The following is a 15,466-nucleotide window of genomic DNA, read 5'->3' as shown; positions in this document are numbered from 1 at the left end:
GTTCTAACTTAAAATATCCTACATATCGCCTATCAAATTCTGAGTTTCTCAATGTGGGTGTTTTTGTTTTTGAATGCAAAAAGAAATGTGCATGTCCATATGTTTTGACTATAAATTTATATGCCACCCCACTATATCAATGGTGGGGGAAAAATGTCCATGAATAGGTATTGCCGCTCTTCCTTTGTCGTCCTAGGAGAAAGAAAACCTGGAGACGGGCCAAGGAGGACGATCCGGAGACCGGGAGCAGAGACGCGGGGGGCCCAGGGTACCGCCCAATCTTCCCATCAGGACCGGCGAGGAGAACCGATCGATCCGACCAGATGGAGAAAAAGATGCTGAACTGTGCCATCTATTGGAAGAAGATGAGGAAACATCCCAGGTCGAGTCCCATCAGTGAAACAGAATGGCCATCGCAAGAGGGGGGTCTTGTGGGATGTTTTTACCCATGCATCCGAGCCCTACCTCAAAAACTGTGCAGTACTGACATGGAAAACATCATGATGGCCAGAGCTTCCCAGAAAATGTACAGGGAAATGCATGAAGAATAGGCTGCCACTCATTTTTGCCGATGTTATGGGCACAGAAGGACACTGCCTAAAACCACCATTGGACTACCCACACAGTAGTCTGAAACCATTGGGAATGGCAATGCTGATTGCCAAAAGCAACCTAGAATTGTGGGGAATTCATTTTCTTAAATCCCAAAAAGGGGTGCAGTACCAGTACTCACCACTATCAGAAAGCCAGCATTTTAAAACCACCAGATTTTGTTTAAAACTGAATAAATGAACCCAAGGCAAGCCAAAGAAAGACTTACTGAGAGGTGGATCCAATGTAAAGTTATATTCTGAAGTGACTTGAATGTTCATAACAAGACTGGCTGAGCTCTGCAGGTCTGCAGCAGCCTAACTGAAACTGGATTTAAAACTACCAAAAATCTAAATGTTTAAAAGAAATGAGTGACCTACTTTTGAGTGTCACATAGGTTGCAATTGTTTAAATGTCATAATTTTAAACTCAGAATCAGCATTCTAGCTGCATATGTAAAAAATTGTCTTGACTTAAACTGGGGAACAAAAGTGACATTTTATCTGAAACCTGGTTTAAGGAACTGAATTCTGCCCACCAGCTACCCCCGACAGGAGATGAGACTTGCACAACAGCTGTGTTCCCAGGCCTAGCTGTCCTTTTGCTGCTCCCACCAAAAGGGATATGACACTTCCCTGATTGAATTACCTGGGCTCTGCAGGAAATTGAACAAAGCCCTGTCCTGACTCAGGCAAATGTTTTATTACGGGGCTGTAAAAGTGGCTTCCTCCTGGAAGTAAAGGGGAGGAGCACTGCCTGTGAGAGCAAGCTGGCTTGGCAGAACTGGAAAAACCAGAAATTCATCCTTGTGCTGGGGGGAAACCACACCCCTGTAGCCAGAATATGGTTTTAGAAAAAGATGAATAACTCATAGTACAGACTTGTGAAAATTATTTAAATGATACCATAATTCTTGTGATTTTTCTGCCCACATTTTAAGAGGTTTTTAGAACCGGTGGCATGATCTGGGGGCAAACTAGCAGTTAAGAGGGTATTACTTAAAACGTATGCATGTTAAAAATCTGACACTTGATCAATTAATGTCCATACTCCTTGCGCACATGTGTGTAAATTTGGGGTAATGTCCGATATTACGAAATCAGTTAAAAAGTGCAAATGTCGCCATTTCTGAATGCAAGCTCCCAGGAAGAGCAGATTTGGACAGGGTATACCTCCTGTGATATGTGATGGGTGCATGTAATTTTAAACAAATGTGTACCTGTGCAAATATGTCTTTTGGGTCAAAATATAGATTGTGTGTAATTTGACAGGGGTGGGTTCTCTGTATCATAAACAGACCTCATCATGATGACACTTCATTTCATTCCCCCAATCAAGGGGAAGCGGATGAAGTGGCCAATGACAAGTGGAGAGGGGTAGAGCTTAGTGATGCTGCACACACACCCATTTTCAAAACACATAAAAGCAGACAGACAGGACAGATAGGGACCTTCAATTCCATTTGCTGCGGGACGCTCTGCCGGGAAAATCCATACTTTACCTCCATCAATCTCTAGAGAAAGCTGTGCAGAAAGATCCAGACTTCAAATCCATCAATCTCCAGAATCCAGAGAGAGAGAGAGCTGACCCAGATCACTGTGAAGTGCAGAGACCAGACCAGAGTCCAGTCTAAAACCTGACCAGATCCGTGGCGAGGCCCATTTAATTCAAGAATATAGTGTGAGTACCTAGCAGAACTGTGCAGAACCAATCTCTTAGTTAAAATAATATAATTCAATCTATTTAAATCTAAGTAGAACTGCCTCCTAACTGTCACCTGTCATTTGCAAAGCTGTCACCTGTCATTTCTAGTTGCTAGCTGTCATTTGTCATTTTGAACTTTAAAATTTCAAATCCGAAAAACTACCTTTATTTAATCGTTCATAACTCCGTAACCGTTTGTGCTAGAGACTTGCAGTAACTTTCCTCTGAAAGCTGTGAATCGTGGCTTTTCTACGAACCTAGAATTCCATTCCTACCTATACTTTTTCCGCAATCGCGAAAAACGCACGCGCGAATTTTGCCGCGATTTGCAAATTTCTCAACGTGTGAAAACAGCAGTTTTCTTGCTTTCAGTTGCCAAAAATTCGTTTAACCTGCTAGTTACTCCTAGATCCTTGCTAAAGTGAGCCTGGACTAATATTAACTTGATACCACTCACCCTGAACCTCTAGAGGGAATTAAAAGCATTTTAGCATATTTTTCACTTCATTGCCAGCATATATAAAAGCATTTTGGGCCTGTGTTGTAAACTTCTGTAGTCTAAGTTGCTGGGGTGAACTGAATTACAGTTGATTGCATTTCTGAGAACTGTGTGCTTTCCTTCCATTTCCTTGCATTGCATAAAGGGGGGAGGGGATTGCCAGAGAAAAGTGATTACATTGTTTTGTTGAAATCATATTGAGTATTTTCTGTATTGCATTTTCATTCAACATTGCATCCATTCGAACCCTATAAAGCATTCTCTACCACATTATTCTTCTGTCCCTATTTACCAGTGTTGCTATCTTATCCATCCTATAACCACTCATCATTGATTATAAAGAAGTGTGCTAGTGCCAGACTATCCATTATTGATTACTGCTCAGATTCAGTGTGATATTCAATTATTCAATTATTATAAAGTGCGATATATATATCTATTGTTTAAATTATCAAATAAACCTTTTAACTTGCAAAACAGAACTACTTCTTGGCTCAGTGGGGTCAGGGTTATTCAAAGAGAGGGGTGTTATATAGGGGTAGTCATCCAGAACGCATGAACTGGACATAAAGATATATTAATAAGGGTTTCCATTCAGTATCCCAGACTAGGCATTGACTTAGCTGTAGTGTTGAATTGAATCCTCTTACAAATGTTACATTAAAATGCTGTCTATGTGTTATTTGAATTCTTCAGTCAACTTCTGCATGGGCCTCCCATTGCGAGCTAAACACACTGCATAGCAGTAACCTCTAAATCACATCGTTGACTCCAACATTGCACGTTGTTTTCTCTGTGTTTGCATTGTTTCTCGTTTGTGTTCATCCTTAGTTTTCACACGGTGCATAAGTAATGGATCGATTAGAATAGAATTAAGAATGGCTACTGAGACACATTTCTGTTATGTTTTCTACACAGCCACATCCTGCCCTACTGCATATGTCATAATTTCCACATACCAATTGATGGCTTCTTCAGCCGGCAGTTGATGATACACCTCAATGGTTGGGTGAGCATCACGCTGTTTTGGGATGATTGCCCCAGGCCCATATGCCCTTTCGTGGTACCGGCAATAAGGAGTACCTTCACATTGTGTACAGTGGTGTAGCAACAAGCTGATGCAGAGGACTTGCGAATCACAGTGCCTCCGTTCAATGAGCTTATACCCAAAGGAACACTGTGTGACTCACGATAAACATTTGTGCATCGAGAACAAAGAGGGAAACAAAAAATTTGGTTGAATATGGAAATCAGTAGATGTTCTTGGAGCGTTTATTGTGAAATAAAAGCACGTTCTAAATTGCAGAGTATTGCTGTTTCCTTTAAAGATAGTGTTTTGTATTCAGAATTGGGACGCGCTCTGCTGTGAAAGGATGTGTGTTGATATTCCGGGTTTTGCGTCAACTGACGTCTGGACGTAGGTGATGATTGGCTGCATTTGGCTACGCTGCACAGTAGCGTCACGGATATAGGCGGAGAATATCGCTATGAATGGTGATGTCAGCTTCAGGGGCGCAGACTATGATTTAGTGCCGAAAGGGCACTTGAGCTTAGGGCAATGTGGTAACGGATAAGATTAGCACAAAATGGCCGCACCCTACTACCTGATTTCACATTAGTAAAAGTGAGGAAAACCACTGTAAGGTGCAAAGGAAAAGTTTTTACGATCGATCAACGTATGCTTAAATACACATGCCGAACGCTTGGGACAATAATATTTTTAAGCGCACTACTCCTTTAATGAAACTGCATGAAATTTTGCAATTTTATTCCGACCTAATTCCGAATGAGTTTGCAAAGTTTGGTGGGATTTTGTCAAGAGGGGCAACATTAGAGGGGGGGTTCCAAAATATTGTAAAGGCTTATAAATGTGGTGCCATTTGACAAATCTACACAAAGGTTTGTAAAAAGATTATAGATCTAGATATAATTGTTTATGTAAAGTCAGAATGGATTTTGTCAAGTGGGGGCTAGGTTATATGACTATTGTATGTGCATACATTTGACACTTTTGAAAAAATTAAACATGGGTGGATTTCCAGCAAACTTGTGTAAGGAACATTGGCAAGGACCTGAAAGCATGGTTTTACAAATGTGCCTTAGTTTTATTTTTTGACAAGTGTCATAATGTAGGTACAAATAAAAGTGATATGCATTTGGTGACTGAGGTGTAGCCTATGGCCATGGGCAGTGGCCAGATTGTCCGGGTCATGGAATAATGTCATGACCCGGACAATCTGGCTACTGGCCATGACCAAGATGGACAACATATGGGGTTAAAGTGGCCATGTCCACCTGGGACTGGCTTTGTGGTAACGTTATTCGAAATTGGGATAGGTTTGTAAGGGAAGAAACATTTGCTTGTGGTAATATGGTCATAGAGTTCTCTTTTCGCCTTCTGCAGGCTGCCATGGAAAGCGAAGAGGGGCCCTGTACGGAACCCCACCTTCCTTTTCCATGGTGGCCATCTTGGAAAAGGATTTTTCTTCCTACACCGGGATGTCGGAGGTGTCACGGTGTAGGAAGAAAAATCTTTTTTTAGCACCCCGAGTTCCTGCTTTGGGAACCTAGGGTGCTAATGGCCTTCATCCCCCATTGCAGGGGCTGGAATTGGGGGATAATGGTCCAGAGACTTCGTTATCCACCCTCGCTTCGCTTGGGCTGATAATGTGTGCTGCCAGGCCCGTATCCACCATTCCAGTCCCTGGAACGGGGGATAAACGCCACAATATTCCCATTAGCATAACACAAAATGCAAATGGAAATGTTGGAAAATCCTATTGAGTCTATGTACTTTACCTGAGTAGGAATAGGTGTTGGAGTTGTGCAAGGGAAATTTAGAAGTTGAAAGTTCCTAGATCAGTAGCAAATGCCGTTCGAACTGTCCGCGAAGTACGGATTTTATCCTGAAGTGCGGATGGGTTCTCGGACATGTCATCATGCCGCGCGCCAGCGTATGATCATGGGGCACTATCCGGAAGTTTTGCAATGAAGTCAGATGTTCGTAGACGTCTACGGATGCAAAACTAGTTGAAATTGTTGCAAAAAGTGTATAGAAATAATTCTAGAAGGTGGGAAATGGAAAAGTTTTAAGGTGACACTATGCAACATGGACACAAATATTTTGCTATATTGGGTAAGTATGATATTAGTAAGTTGTAGGAAAATAGCACGCACTGGTAAAAACGTTATGAAATTCAATGAAAAAACTTTGTTAAGGGGACGTTATGGTTAAGTTGCACTAATAAAAACCTGTGAAATTCAATGAAAAAAAGTTGTTAAGGGGAAGTTATGGTTAACTTGTACTAATAAAAACCTTTGGAATTCACTGAAAAAAACTTTGTTAAAGGGACCTTATGGTTACAAGTAAAACCGAAAAACCCCTGAAATTCGCCAGTTATGGTAAGCTAAGCAACCATAACTCGTGCCACCAATGTGCACTGCTAAGACTAACACCAAGGACTTCAAAGATGACATAACAAATATCATTGATGACATCACTGATGACATCACATATCTGGGTCACTTGTTTCTGTTCACTGACATATATAGGCCAGGTGGTTTTGTTCACTGACAGAATATTAAAATTGAAAAAGGTGCTATATATATATATATATATATATATATATACATATATATATATATATATATACATATATATATATTACGTGGCCACGGTAGTGGCCATGTAGTTATGGTTAAGTTGCTGTTTCCATAGGAAGAGCACTTTTTGGGTGGCTTATAACTTTGCTCCCCCGGACGAATCCACACCAAACTTTGAAGAAAAAGTATATGGCCCACTCTGAATTTTTTTGCAAAGTTTGGTGAGGTTTGGTCCAGGGGGGGCAAAGTTATAGGGGGGGTCCTTTTTCCCCATAGACTGAATGGGAAAAAAACTGCTCATGCCTACAGCTCAAACCGCTGGACAGATTTTCAACAAATTTGGACAAGGAGCAGCGGCTTGGTCGCGAAAGCGTGCTTTTGCAAATTTAGTGAAAATCCATCCAGTTGTTTTTTAAAAAATGACCAAAAAGTAGGTCAGAAAAAATTAGTGATATCTGTGTCCGCCTCGTGGACACACTTACCTGTTCACTCCGCGGACAGGACAGGGATTGGGCAAGCGGCTTGCGTGGTGTCCGCAAACATGTTACATGCTTTTCCATTGGCTGCGGTGCAGTGCGTTGTATTTTGAAAGTCGCCCGCCATCTTTGTTTATCCCGAGGAGCGGGATCTGCCGCCTGCTAGTAAGGTCATGCCCGTGTCTTCCTCCCGTTCCCCCGCCCCCAACACCACACTCATGCCCCGTGTCTCCCTTGTGTTGCCCCTCACCCCCTGCTCATGCCCTGTGTCTCACTCGTGTTACCCCCCACCCCTCGACTCATGCCCTGTGTCGCCCTCCTGTAGCCCCCACCCCTCGCTCATGGCCCGTGTCTGCCCTGTTCCCCCACCCCCCACTCATGCCGCGTGTCTCCCCTGTTCCCCCCAACCACCGCTCATGCCCTGCGTCTGCCCTGTTCCTCCCACCCCCCGCTCATGCCCCGTGTCTCCCTCGTGTTACCCCCCACCCGCCGCTCATGCCCTGTGTCTCCCACCTGTTCCCCCCCACCCCCCGCTCATGCCCCGTGTCTCCCTCGTGTTGGCCCCCCGCCCCCCAGTCATGAGCCGTGTCTCCTCGTGTTGCCCCCCACCCCCGCTCATGCCCCGTGTTACCCCCCACCCCCCGCTCATGCCGTGTGTCCCTCCTGTTACCCCCCACCCCCGCTCATGCCCCGTGTCTCCCTCCTGTTACCCCCACCTCCCGCTCATGCCCCGTGTCTCCCTCCTGTTCCCCCCACCCCCTGATCATGCACTGTGTCTCCCCTGTTCCCCCCACCCCCTGGTCACACCCCCCCTGGTCATTCCCTGTGTCACCCTCCTGTTGCCCGGAGAGAGAGAGGCATGTATTACTACCTGCCAACCCTTAGTGCACTCCAAAGGGAATATAATCCCAAAACATGTAAATGTGGCAGGCACGTGAGCTCCGATAAAGCTTCCACTGCTTGCGATTCTGAGTTTAGCTAAAGGTGTCGATCTCTTTTATCTAGGGTTCACAGTTGGTAGGGTAAATAGAGTGGTCGGATGTGTGATCGCTGCTACCCGATAAGGTTGTCAAGCAGTTGTGTTTACCTTTCTAAGTTCACTTCACTGAGTTTTACAATAAGAATATTAATTCATTGATGTAAACCAATACAACTTTTGGGAAAGTAAAGAGACCCTTCATGGGTTGTTTTTAATCAAACCAAAACAATTTTTTCACTTTCAAAATTCGTCAAGATCCATAATTTGTACAATTAACGACATCTTATTCATAAATACATAAGGTTTGTTTCTTTATGTACATAAATTCACAAAGACCCTTTAGGGTAACAACAAAAAATAACTAATTTTTAGAGTAGCAACAAGAAAAGTAGTCAAACAGATTTCCTAGTTATAGTCAACAAAACAAAATAGTATCCAGATTTATCAATGTGTTGCCAACGCGTTTCGGACTTTTCTGACAGTCCATCTTCAGGGCTAAATGATACTACTTCTTTCAAAATTCAATTCCTATGGTAAAAACATATAGATAGTATTACACTCAAAGTGTTTCAAAACGTGTTCAAGATAAAACAGCTTAACAACACGGGATTGTAATTTATAATATTACATTTCTGATACCATAAAACAGGTTTACTCTAAACTTGTTCAAGATAAAACAGCTTAACAACACGGGATTGTAATTTATAATATTATATTACTGATACCATAAAACAGGTTTACTCTTAACGCACCTTTCTCTGATGCCACTGGCATCTGCTTTCTGATTTTTGGACAACCTCTTGTAGATAGGTATGGCTGCACCTAATCTGTTCTGTGTAAGGACACTCATACTTCATGGAGTTTATTCTTCGTCAAAACAGTTTCTAAAGAAAATGGGAAGGAATAGTGGTCTGCTTAGTGTATCTGTCACTGGAAGGTGTTTCAAGATTTACAGGTTACACCAATAGAGAACGGAAATGCCATTCCCCCCTATGGTGGATCTGGCTGTATTATCCCAATCAGGTAAATGGTCTGGTTGTAGTATTCGAGTCAGGCTAGAACCAGTCTAATCTCTTAGAATTTCAAGACGGTTACTGTAGTGCGGTTATTCTCAATCTAAGGCTACTGCCCAATAAGCCTTGCTGAATCATGCATTTTGTATAAATGGTTGTAGGGTGCTAGTCAGACCGAATCTAGTCTGGCCCCTTAAACCTTCCATAGAGTTTATCCAGTGCAATGGTTCACAATCAAAGAGATTTTGCCTAATAGGATTGTATAGATTCTGTCTCTTACCCACACGTCCGGCGTGCATGTATCCACGGAGGTCCTGAGGCCCACGGTGCATCGGGTGCGGTGCTCCGGTCCCTAGCGTACTTACTGATTGTGGTTTTATGTGTTTGTCCCAGGGGTTATTGCGCATGTTCAACCGCGGGCTGGACCGCTAATCTATAGCGCATGCGCATCATAGTGATCTCTATCCTACGTGTGTGCGCATGCGCGTGAGCGGGCTGGACCGCTAATCACTTGCGTGCGTGTAAACCCTCCTGTTGCCCCCCACCCACCACTCATGCCCCGTGTCTGCCCTGTTCCCCCCACCCCCGCTCATGCCCTGTGTCTCCCTCGTGTTGCCCCCAACCCCCGCTCATGCCCCGTGTCTCCCTCATGTTGCCCCCCACCCCCGCTCATGCCCCGTGTCTCCCTCGTGTTGCCTCCCACCCCCCACTCATGCCCCGTGTCTCTCTCATGTTACCCCCGACCCCCCGCTCATGCCCCGTGTCTGCCCTGTTCAGCACATGGTGGCCTGCGGAGGGCCGAGGAGCGGGATCTGCTGCCTGCACACTAAGCTTATGTCAGTGTTTTCCTCCCGTTCTCCCCCACCCCCCTCTCATGCCCCGTGTCTCACCTGTTCACCCCACCACCCGCTCATGCCCGTGTCTCCCCTGTTCCCCCCACACCCCGCTCATGCCCCGTATCTCCCTCAAGATCCTCCCACCCCCGGCTAATCCCCTGTGTCTCCCTCACAATCCCCCACCCCCGCTCATCCCCCGTATCTCCCTCACAATCCCCCCACCCCCGCTCATCCCCCGTGTCTCCCCTGTTCCCCCCACCCCCCGCTCATGAACTGTGTCTCCCTTGTGTTGCCCCCCAACCCCCGCTCATGCCCCGTGTCTCCCTTGTGTTGCCCCTCACCCCCCGCTCATGCCCCGTGTCTCCCTCGTGTTACCCCACCACCCATCGCTCATGCCCTGTGTCTCCCTCACGATCCCCCCACCCCCGCTCATGCCCCGTGTCTCCCTCCTGTCCCCCCAACCCCACCTCATGCCCCGATCATGCCCCGTGTCTCCCTCACGATCCCCCCACCCCCCACTCATGCCCTGTGTCTTCCCTGTTCCCCCCACCCCCCGCTCATGCCCCGTATCTACCCTGTTCCCCCCACCCCCCCGGTCATGCCCTGTGTCTACGTCGTGTTGCCCCCACCCCCCGCTCATGCCCTGTGTCTCCCTTCTGTTGCCCCTCACCCCCCGCTCATGCCCCGTGTCTCCCTCATGATCCCCCACCCCCCACTCATGTCCCGTGTCTGTCTCCCTATCCCCCCACCCCCCGCTCATGCCCTGTGTCTCCCTTGTGTTGCCCCCACCCCCCGCTCATGCCCCGTGTCTCCCTTGTGTTGCCCCCCAACCCCCGCTCATGCCCCGTGTCTCCCTTGTGTTGCCCCTCACCCCCCGCTCATGCCCCGTGTCTCCCTCGTGTTACCCCACCACCCATCGCTCATGCCCTGTGTCTCTCTCCTGTACCCCCCACCCCTCGCTCATGCCCCGTGTCTGCCCTGTTCCCCCCACCCCCCACTCATGCCGCGTGTCTCCCCTGTTGTCCCCCACCCACCGCTCATGCCCCGCGTTTCCCCTGTTCCCCCCACCCCCCGCTCATGCCCCGTGTCTCCCTCGTGTTACCCCCACACCTCCCGCTCATCCCCCGTGTCTCCCTCCTGTTCCCCCCACCCCCGCTCAGGCCCCGTGCCCCCCTCATGTTGCCCCCCACCCCCCCGCTCATGACCCGTGTCTCCCTCGTGTTGCCCCCCACCCCCGCTCATGCCCCGTGTCTCCCTCGTGTTACCCCCCACCCCCTGCTCATGCCCCGTGTCTCCCTCCTGTTCCCCACCCCCGCTCATGCCCCGTGTCTCCCTCCTGTTTCCCCCACCCCCCCTCATGCCCTGTGTCTCCCTCCTGTTCCCCCCACCCCCTGCTCATGCCCTGTGTCTCCCCTGTTCCCCCCACCCCCCGGTCATATCCCCCCTGGTCATGCCCTGTGTCACCCTCCTGTTGCCCCCCACCTCCTGCTCATGTCCCGTGTCTGCCCTGTTCCCCCACGCCCCTCTCATGCCCTGTGTCTCCCTCGTGTTGCCCTCACCCCCCGCTCATGCCCCGTGTCTCCCTCATGTTGCCCCCCACCCCCCGCTCATGCCCAGTGTCTCCCTCGTGTTGCCCCCCACCCCCGCTCATGCCCCGTCTCCCTCGTGTTGCCCCCACCCCCCGCTCATGCCCCGTGTCTCTCTCATGTTACCCCCGACCCCCCTTCATGCCACGTGTCTGCCCTGTTCCCCCCACCCCTGCTCATGCCCCGTGTCTCCCTCGTGTTACCCCCACCCCCTGCTCATGCCCTGTGTCTCCCTCGTGTTGCCCCCCACCCCCCGCTCATGCCCCGTCTCCCTCGTGTTGCCCCCACCCCCGCTCATGCCCTGTGTCTCCCTCGTGTTGCCCCCACCCCCCGCTCATGCCCCGTGTCTCCCCTGTTCCCCCACACCCCCTGCTCATGCCCCTCGTCTCTCTCTTGTTCCCCCCACTCCCCGCTCATGCCCCGTGTCTCCCTCCTGTTCCCCCCACCCCCGCTCATGCCCCGTGTCTCCCTCCTGTGCACCCCACCCCCCGCTCATGCCCTGTGCCTGCCCTGTTCCCCCCACCCCCCGCTCATGCCCCGTGTCTGCCCTGTTCCCCCACCCCCCGCTCATGCCCCGTGTCTCCCTCATGTTGCCCCCACCCCCCGCTCATTCCCCGTGTCTCCCTCGTGTTGCCCCGCACCCCCCACTCATGCCCCGTGTCTGCCCTGTTCCCCCCACCCCCTGCTCATGGCCTGTGTCTCTTTTGTTCCCCCCATCCCCGCTCATGCCCTGTGTCTCTCTCCTGTTGCCCCCACCCTCCGCTCATGCCCCGTGTCTCTCCTTTTCCCCCCCACCCCCGCTCATGTTCCGTGTCTCCCCTGTTCCCCCCCAACACCCGCTCATGCCCCAGGTCTCCCCTGATCCCCCTCCACCCCCCGCTCATGCCCCGTGTCTCCCCTGTTCCACCCCCAGCCCCCTCTCATGCCCTGTGTCTCCCTCCTTTTCCCCTCCACCCCCGCTCATGCCCCGTGTTTTCCCTGTTCCCCCACCCCCTGCTCATGCCCTGTGTCTTCCCTGTTCCCCCCACCCCCCGTCCATGCCCCGTGTCTCCCTCGTGTTGCCCCCACACCACGCTCATGCCCCGTGTCTCCCCTGTTCCCCCCCACCTCCCGCTCATGCCCCTCGTCTCTCTCTTGTTCCCCCCACCCCCGCTCATGCCCCGTGTCTCCCTCCTGTTCCCCCCACCCCCGCTCATGCCCCGTGTCTGCCCTGTTCCCCCCACCCCCTACTCATGCCCCGTGTCTGCCCTGTTCCCCCCACCCCCGCTCATGCCCCGTGTCTCCCTCGTGTTGCCCCCACCCACCGCTCATGCCCCGTGGCTCCCTCGTGTTGCCCCCCGCTCAGGCCCCGTGTCTCCCTCCTGTACCCCCACCCCTGCTCATGCCCCTTGTCTCCCCTGTTCCCCCCACCCCCTGCTCATGCCCCGTGTCTCCCCTGTTCCCCCCACCCCCCGCTCATGCCCCTTGTCTCCCCTGTTCCCCCCCCACATCCTGCTCATGGCCCGTGTCTCTCTTGTTCTCCCCCACCCCCCGCTCATGCCCCGTGTCTCCCTCCTTTTCCCCCACCCCCTACTCATGCCACTTGTCGCCTCTGTTCCCGCCACCCCCTGCTCATGCCCCCTGTCTCCCCTGTTCCCCCCGCTCATGCCCCGTGTCTCTCTCCTGTTGCCCCCACCCCTCGCTCATGCCCCGTGTCTCCCCTGTTCCCCCACCCCTCGCTCATGCCCCGTGTCTCCCCTGTTCCACCCCACACCCCGTTCATGCCCTGTGTCTCCCTCCTTTCCCCCCACCCCCGCTCAAGCCCCGTTTTTTCCCTGTTCCCCCCACCCCCCGCTCATGCCACGTGCCTCCCCTGTTCTCCCCCCACCCCCCGCTCATGCCCCGTGTGTTCCCTGTTCCCCCCACCCCCCACTCATGCCCTGTTGTGTTCTCTTTATACACCCCGCCTTCCCTTTCCATGGTGGCCATCTTGGTAAAAGATTTTCCTTCCTACACCGGGACGCCTGTGGCGTCCCGGTTTGGTAAGAAAAATCTTTTTTTTACCACCCGGGGTTCCCACTTTGAGGACCTAAGATGCTAGTGGTCTTCATCTATTGAAAAGGATGTTATGGTGACATTGCACTAATAAAAACCTATGAAATGCAGTTAAAAAAAATGTGTTACAAAAAACTCTGTTAAAGGGACGTTATGGATAAGTTGCGCTACTAAATACCTATGAAATTCAGTGAAAAAACTTTGTTAAAGGGACGTTATGGTTAAGTTGCGCTACTAAAAACCTATGAAATTCAGTGAAAAAACTTTGTTAAAGGGACGTTATGGTTCCAAGTAAAACCGAAAAACCCTTGAAATTCGCCAGTTATGGTAAGCTACGCAACCATAACTCGCGCCACCACCGTGCACTGCTAAGAGTAACACCCACGACATCACTGATGACATCACAAATGTCATTGATGACATCACTGATGACATCACATGTCTGGCTCACTCTTTTTTCTTTTGCTGACATATCTAGGCCACATGGTTTTCTTCAGTAACAGTCAGAAACTAAAAACTTTATTTTATGTGTAGACGTATCCTTCAAGTAGGTTCTTATAGTAATTCCCTTAGAGTCCAGTCACATCATATGAAACATATACATAGGGGAAGACACAAGCTTGAAAGACAGCAATCCTTTTTGTGCATAAAGATAATCAATAGACTTATCAGCACTTTCTGATAGTTCTGTTGTTTTTTATGGCTGTACTTTCCCTGTATATGGTCATATTTGTATACATTGTACTCACACTACTTTCATTAGGGTCCAATCATATCAAGTGATACATATACATAGGGTAAATAGCAGCTTTGAAACAGAGCAATCATTTATTTGCATGAAAATAATCAGTTAAATTATGAATTGCTTCTGCTACTACTTGTGCTTTTTTGCTAACTTCACTTTCCCTGTATATACCCATATTGGTATGTGTTCTTGTCTCTTTGTGTTTTGTCTATAGTAATGCAATTATGTAATACATGGGTTTTATTAGCTACGTATTACATATTTCACAGTACACAAAAATCTATTAAGAAAACAATTATCATTTCATTATTCAACATATTAACATTATGAATATTATACCTTCATCTTGTACGCTGCACACAATGTTATGTTTCTGCATGAGTAGCTTAGTATACTAGATAGTACCCCATAATAGAATGCTATTTATATCAATGCATCGTTCAATGCACTAATTAGGGTATGATATTTATTGCAATGATCCTTGACACATTTTTCGCAACATTATAATAAGAATCCCTTGTACACATATTTCATGAAAAGTACATACAAATGTGATGTCATCAGTGATGTCATCGATGACATTTATGATGTCATCTTTGATGTCGTGGGTGTTAGTCTTAGCAGTGCACGGTGGTGGCGCGAGTTATGGTTGCTTAGCTTATCATAACTGGCGAATTTCAAGGGTTTTCGGGTTTTACTTGGAACCATAACGTCCCTTTAACAAAGTTTTTCCACTGAAAATATATATATATATATAGACGTTAACCTTGTCATATGTTTTTAAGTACTTTCCTTAGGGTTTGGTCTCAGCTCATGGTGCACATACATAGGGAAATGAGCAGGCCTCAAACACACAATTCATTTGTATACATGAAGATAAACTTTAATGTCATTAACATTTTCTGATGATGCTGTTTCTTTCTTCCTTACTTTAGTTTCCCTGTATGTGCCTCTGATTTATATGCATTGTGGTTCTTCATATGTATTGTATGTACCAGCACAAGTGTTGTAAGTCTTGAATTTTTAGCTAGTTATTACATGTTTAACATTACTCAAAACTCTGATAAGGTAGCATTCATTATTGTACTATCTAAAATTACAAGATTATAATAGTGTACTTCTATGGTGCATGCTGCAGTCATTGCCTATGTTTATATATGATTAGGTGTCTGTACTAACAACACTCCAATACAATGATTTTAGATGAGTACATTCTTTAATAGATTAAGTAGTTCATGATAGTTCTCCCGATCACCCCTGACATCTTGTTACCAACAGTATAAACACAACACCGTGTAGGGACTTTTCATAAAAATGTATTTCACATGTGATGTCACCAGTGATGTCATCAATGACATTAGTGATGTCATCTTTGATGTCCTGGGTGTTAGTCTTAGCAG

This window comes from Ambystoma mexicanum, chromosome 6p, assembly GCF_040938575.1.
Source record: "Ambystoma mexicanum isolate Mex_15411 chromosome 6p, UKY_AmexF1_1, whole genome shotgun sequence".
Classification (NCBI taxonomy): Eukaryota; Metazoa; Chordata; class Amphibia; order Caudata; family Ambystomatidae; genus Ambystoma; species Ambystoma mexicanum.
The sequence above is the reverse complement of the archived record's forward strand: the minus strand, read 5'-3'. Positions refer to the sequence as shown.